The following is a 6,153-nucleotide window of genomic DNA, read 5'->3' as shown; positions in this document are numbered from 1 at the left end:
TAAATAACTGAGCGCATTGCAGCCGTCGTCAGTGTCGAAAACCTTATCGATTTTAAATCATGGCCTAGCGAAAATATTTGTGGTCAAAGTTCAGTTGTGCGTCAAGCCATTAAAATCAATAAGGGGAACAAGTGAGAGAGTTTGTGGAAGATTGAAGAGGAGGGAAAAACAGCAACATAATTATTTGTGTTTGTGCAAAGGTTGCCTGCTGTGTTCTAGCCTTTCCTATTTTTCAATAATCAGCAGTACGGCAATCAAAAACAACTTCTGACCAATGAGTAGAGAAAAACAGCATTATTGTAGGGAAAGAAAAACAACTATTGCTTCTATGCATTTTTTTTCTTACAAATTGACATAAGACTGAGAAAAAGGTTTTTGATGGTAAAATTAATTTACAACCAACTGTGTGATCTTTTCTAATGATCACAACACAATTCTTACGACCAACCCATTCTCCGTTCACACCAGATGTGTACATACCCCGTTTGTCTGCGACGTTCCTAAACGTGTCCGACTTCCATCATGTTACTTATTCTCTCCAGAATAGACGTGGCGAGCCGAAATTCACTATACGCTGATCTCAAATCCAAAGCGACGCAATAGCGCCATCTACGGGGATCTATCAGTCATAACAGTGGTTTATAAACATGGATTTGACAGAAACATACACGAGACCCTCTTCCATGCCGTTGGAAAATACACTTTGCGAATATATTTGTTGGTGGCGGTAAACGATTGGATTCCAGTTGACGACTATAAACGTCCTTGGCGGTGAATAGCATTTATTGCGATGAAATGTAAATAGAATGACATAGCGACAGGGCAATATTACTACCACACGCACCGTAATCATATTTCTTTATAGGTAGCACACAAGATTATAGTGAGATTACGCAACCCGATCTGCTTGCATCCCATGAATTCCATCCCGCATCGCCGCTGAATTGCACATTCCTGTCCTATGAGGAGTGAGCACACGGGAGGCCTGCAGGGGTCTGTCCTCAGCTGACCCGGGCACAGCGATAACATCATTCCTCCGGAGAACAGCGTTCCCTCGGCTGCCCAGCCTGCCGTTTCCAAGGCGATGAGCAACTCGCCTCTCGGAAGGCTTCACGAGATGCGTCGGTAATGGCCGACTTATTCATGTAGAACAATGAATGGCGAAGCGGGTTAACATTGTGTGGTAAATGCTGTAACCGTGCGTGTGTGTGCTTCTGTGAGTGAGCATCTAATTGGGCTGCGAGGCGATCTGAAGAAACAGAAGTCAGGACATTCATGGAGCCTTGGGGCTGGACAGAAAAAGAACACACAGCAACACACTGGGCTGAAAATATGTACCCAGCTCCCATGGGACATTTTTTCTCTCAATTTCCACTTTAAAAATGCTAATTTCTGAATGTGTGTTTGCATATGAGGTATCTGGTCGAGCAAATAGCGCTCCTTGAGTGTGTTAGCATCTTTATGACACGTTTAATTTGACGGAGAAGAGCTTGTAAGGTCTTAGGGTGGTTATTGATTGACGATTAACTAGCACTCAAGGGGTAAAAATTGAACAGGGGATGCAAATGATATACAAGTGGCTTGATAAAGTTAATGTGATTTTGTGATGGGTGGAAATGAGATTATGCAAATAAGAGTCAAGATATTTTTCATCTGATTTGACTCGTGTTGATACTCCCTGTAAATGAATCAGCGCGAAGACTCTGTACACACGCTAGCTGTTGGGTTAAATTAAAAATAATAATAATAAAAGCCTGCCTACACACTCTTTTGGCATTCTCAGTGTGGTATGCGTGTACTCGCAGCAAACCACGAGGTACTCCGTGACGCCAGCAGACTGAATTTTCAGGCAATGCACATTGGGTTAGCAAAACTTTGAATTCACTTTACAGAAACAGGTTGAGTAAAAGAATAATAATAGACATCCCATTTCAAAGCAAAGAGCTTCTGTAAATACGTAGTACATAAATTTGTCATTGTGAGCGTGTCTTTTATTCCAGCAAACCAAGGACACGAAAATAGCATTTTTTTTCCCCACAAGCTAGAACTACATTACAATGGAAATGACAAGATAAAATATGTCCTCTAAAAACAAACTGGAGCATATTAGTGACCGAAGGACACGTCTTACTCTTGCTGCTATTTCTTGTGTAATTGCAATTTCAAACCTTTTGACAAATTCTGCAGCTTTCTCTGCTTCACGCTGCGGCAAATATTAAGTTTGTCCTTGGAGGGAGGGACCCACACCCACTCTCACTCAATATAGTTTGTGTTTGTGTGTAGAAATAAAATAAAAATATAAAATATATATAAATAAATCAAACATACCGTTTTTTTCCATGTATAATGCGCCCCCATGTATAATACGCACCCTAAAAATGGCATGTTGATGCTGGAAAAAAGCCTGTACCCATCTATAATACGCACCCAAATTTTGACTCCTACTTAAGTCCGTAAACGTAAAATTATTTCAGAAAAAAGATCATCTTTGGGAACAACCGGATGTTATTCTGCCGGTCAGTATCACTGCGCATGCGCTAGCAAACTCAATAGCGAAGAAATGTTTCGGATTTGTGCAGGGTACATTGTGACAGCAAGCGAGCAGGTGATCGAGCAAGCGTCTGATACGAGAGCATTGTGTTCGTATGGAGCGTGTTTGAAGTGAACAGCAGAGAAGAAAGCGCATCTGTAATGGCGGCCTCCGTATGATATCCGGATTAAAAAAAAAAATAAAAAAAATTGTACCCATGTATAATGCGCACCCCAGATTTTAGGACAATAAATTTGTTAAATTTTGCGCATTATACATGGAAAAAAACGGTAATATAAAAATAAAGCATGTAATCAAAGCAATAGTTTGTTCTATTTAAATAAACAATGCTAACACAACAATGCTAACACAAAAACACACAAACACACACCAACCCTAATATATATATATATATATAGTACGTATATATATATATATATTTTTTCCGGCTGCGTTCATCTGTGCACCATCTCAGTCTCAAAACGAAAACGTGACGACTCAACTGCAAACACACGTCGCACACACGCACGCACGCACATAGCGCGTGCTGGCCGAGCGCCACGAGGCCCCGCTGGGACCGACCAGTCTCTAAGTAAACAGATGTGCTCTTTAGTGCAACTGTGGCGATTGAAGGCGTTGCTGGCAGAGTCAAAATGTGCGAATGGAAAGTGAGAAAAGGAGGGAGAGGATGTGATAAAAACAGACACGCACAAATATACAAACGTACACGTGGGACTTGTGTGATGTCACTGCACTCGCACAACTTTGGAAATGGAAGCCTTTGGGGAAGCTGTGTTTATTCCATACTAGATGTTGATTACATTGGAAGGAGAATTTTGTAGAATCTCTCTTTGCAAATACATTTATACACAAAACAAATTCAAACAAATTAAATAACCAAAGTTTTCATTTTGGCGAGAAATGTCCCCTTGTACGGCACTTCCATTTTGTTTTACATATTGAAGCCTGATTGGCAGGCAATTGTCTCGTTAAGATACAACAATGCTTTCATTCATCCCGGACGTACTTGTTTGGTCTCCCGAGGACTTCCCAACAATTAAAAGGTTCGAAATTGACATTTTCAAGACCTTTGCAAACTCATCAAGTCTGTTTATTAGCATTTAAAAGGAGTGAATAAATTAAATGTACTTGATTTCCCCACCTGGGAGTAATCTCATTTTTATCCTTGAGTTTTCTTTGAAAACCAGAGGAGAAACATCTTGTAGTAAAAGTTTCGATTAGCGTGCCGCGTTGTTAGTTGATGACAGCGCAGCTGATTCCCTCGTAGGGAATACTTCCTCTCAACGGGGCTTTGCCGCTTCCTGTTGTGTTTCCATGGTGCAGCGTACAAAAGAGGACAAGCTCCTCTCCTGCAGGAAGCCATAAATATTTGATTGGCGTGTGGCTTAATCAGGCCTGAGGCCCGCCCAGCAATTCCGCAGCCGGCTATAAATAACTCAGGACGCTAATTACGCCATACGTTGACGCAAATGCGGTCGGGTTGGCCTACAAATCGGGTAGAATGTGTCAGTCTGAAAATAATATTTTAGTAGTGTGTTTCGATCGTGACTGCGAGAGGTCATCATGAAGCCGCTTCTCTTGTTTTTGACGGGAGGTAGTCAGTGACAGGAAGTTGAGGGTGCGACACTTGAGAGTCGATGTGCTAACGACCTCTACGTCTATAGCCGGTTTCACCAACGACAGGAAGTGGCGATAATGCACGGGAAACAGTGACGCGGCCGCACCGGGGGAACGGTCGAATGGTGCTTTACGTTTCGAGTGGAGATGACTCACAGTTCAAGGTTAGCTAACAAAGCTAGCAAGTCAAACCTAGCATACAGGGAGGCACCCCGCCAAGCACTTATGTTCACTTAGGTCCATTAGGTTGCCGATTCAGCACTTAGACCACACACAGACAAGACCCAGACTCCAGCCGACAGACAGCTGAATTGATTGCAAACTAACACTATGGCCGGTATACCCAAAACAATTGCAACATTTTCTGGTTGGGCCACGATTTACCCAAGAGAGTATCGTCATGATCACTTAATTTATTCTTCGTTTAACCAGGTAAAGCAATTTAGTGTATTGGTCTGAAATGCTAAAAAGATTTGATTTATTACCTCGATGAAATACTACAACTGCATACAGTATTTCATCTATTTATGCTCATTATGCTGATTGCGCAATATACTCTAATGTCGTCCAATGGCTTTACCACATGGGATCCGTCTCCGTACCAAACACAGCGACATCGGCTAGTTCGGCCCATAAAAGTCATTTCTACAAGGCTTCTAAAAAGGTTTTTGATGTTTATCAAGGCCGGTACAAATGGAGAAGGTCAAAAATAACCAGTGAAGATGGGAGGCGGACAGAGGGGAGGGGAGGGGAGGGGGGGGGCTAGTCCCTTTTCCCGGGGTCATTGCCAAATACGGTCACTGCACTAGCTCCCCCCGCGGCTCTTTTTGCGGTGCCATGAGTCGCTTGGGTCGAGATGCATTCAAAAACAGTCCACAGCATGAGCTGGTTATTTTTTACGAGGGCTCCCAAATGCTCCTTATTAAGTTCCTTCCCAGGATGCAAGGCAGGTTCTGAGGGCCCGAGAGGGAAGCCTAACTGGGTAGCGGGGCCACTTGAGATTAGAGGCAGCGTCCAACCAGGTCCATCTTGGACTTCAGTTTTTTTATTTCCCATATATTTACCCTGAGGTCAACTAAGAACCCAGTTAGAACTGTGAAGGGTGGGCTTGGTACTTGAGTTTTACCAGGTATCGTCCCATATTCCAATTCAAGTTTTTTGTAGATGCCTCCCGGACACGGCTGACGGGGTCTTGGCAATTCAAGTGACTGCAATCATCTGACGACATAACCACTCTGAGCAATTTTATAGCAAATGTTGTCCACCAGTTTAATAATATTTTTGTAATGAATGTTTATATGTGGTAGGTAGCCTGAGGGGTGTGTCATGAAAGGTACCACACACAGAGGAGCGCTCGCCCTCCTGAACTTTGCCCCCTCGTGACAATCGCGTTTCTTCAGAACTCACGACATCAAGTGCCAGTGTGTGTCTGTGTGTGTGAGACCGTGTGTGACGTAACATAAGCCATGCCCTGATTCTGCACAGCTGGGCTTCTCAGTATTCCAGATTACAATAACGTCACCGCCTCGCCCCCGCCCCCTCCTCACCCCCTCCCGGTTGCAGTACACGCTCCACTGAACTCACATCTACATTCAACACACACACACACACATGCAAAGTCCAATGATGTCACTGAACTCGCACTCCGTCTCCATCTGCTCAGAGCACGCCGTTATCATATTTTCCCTGGCAAATGTCGGTTCCACTCTGCATATTTACCGCTCGTCTTATTCGATTAATTTTTTTATTTTGCTTTCCTTCACTTGTTCTCGCTGACTCGCTGAGCTCTTGCATGGAGGCAAAAAATAGAGCACACCGCCAGCCAAATGTCAAGCCTTCATTTTGGCCCATTCGCACTCTCACGAAAAGTAACTACAGCGATTTGCTAGTGAGTGTGTCGAAATAAATGTTTTGTTAGACTGTGCGCTATGTCAGGAAATAGGATGATTCTTGACTCTTGTTTCTGGCTTTGCCAAATTTCAAGT

The sequence above is a fragment of the Syngnathus acus genome, chromosome 23 (assembly GCF_901709675.1).
Source record: "Syngnathus acus chromosome 23, fSynAcu1.2, whole genome shotgun sequence".
Classification (NCBI taxonomy): Eukaryota; Metazoa; Chordata; class Actinopteri; order Syngnathiformes; family Syngnathidae; genus Syngnathus; species Syngnathus acus.
The sequence above is the reverse complement of the archived record's forward strand: the minus strand, read 5'-3'. Positions refer to the sequence as shown.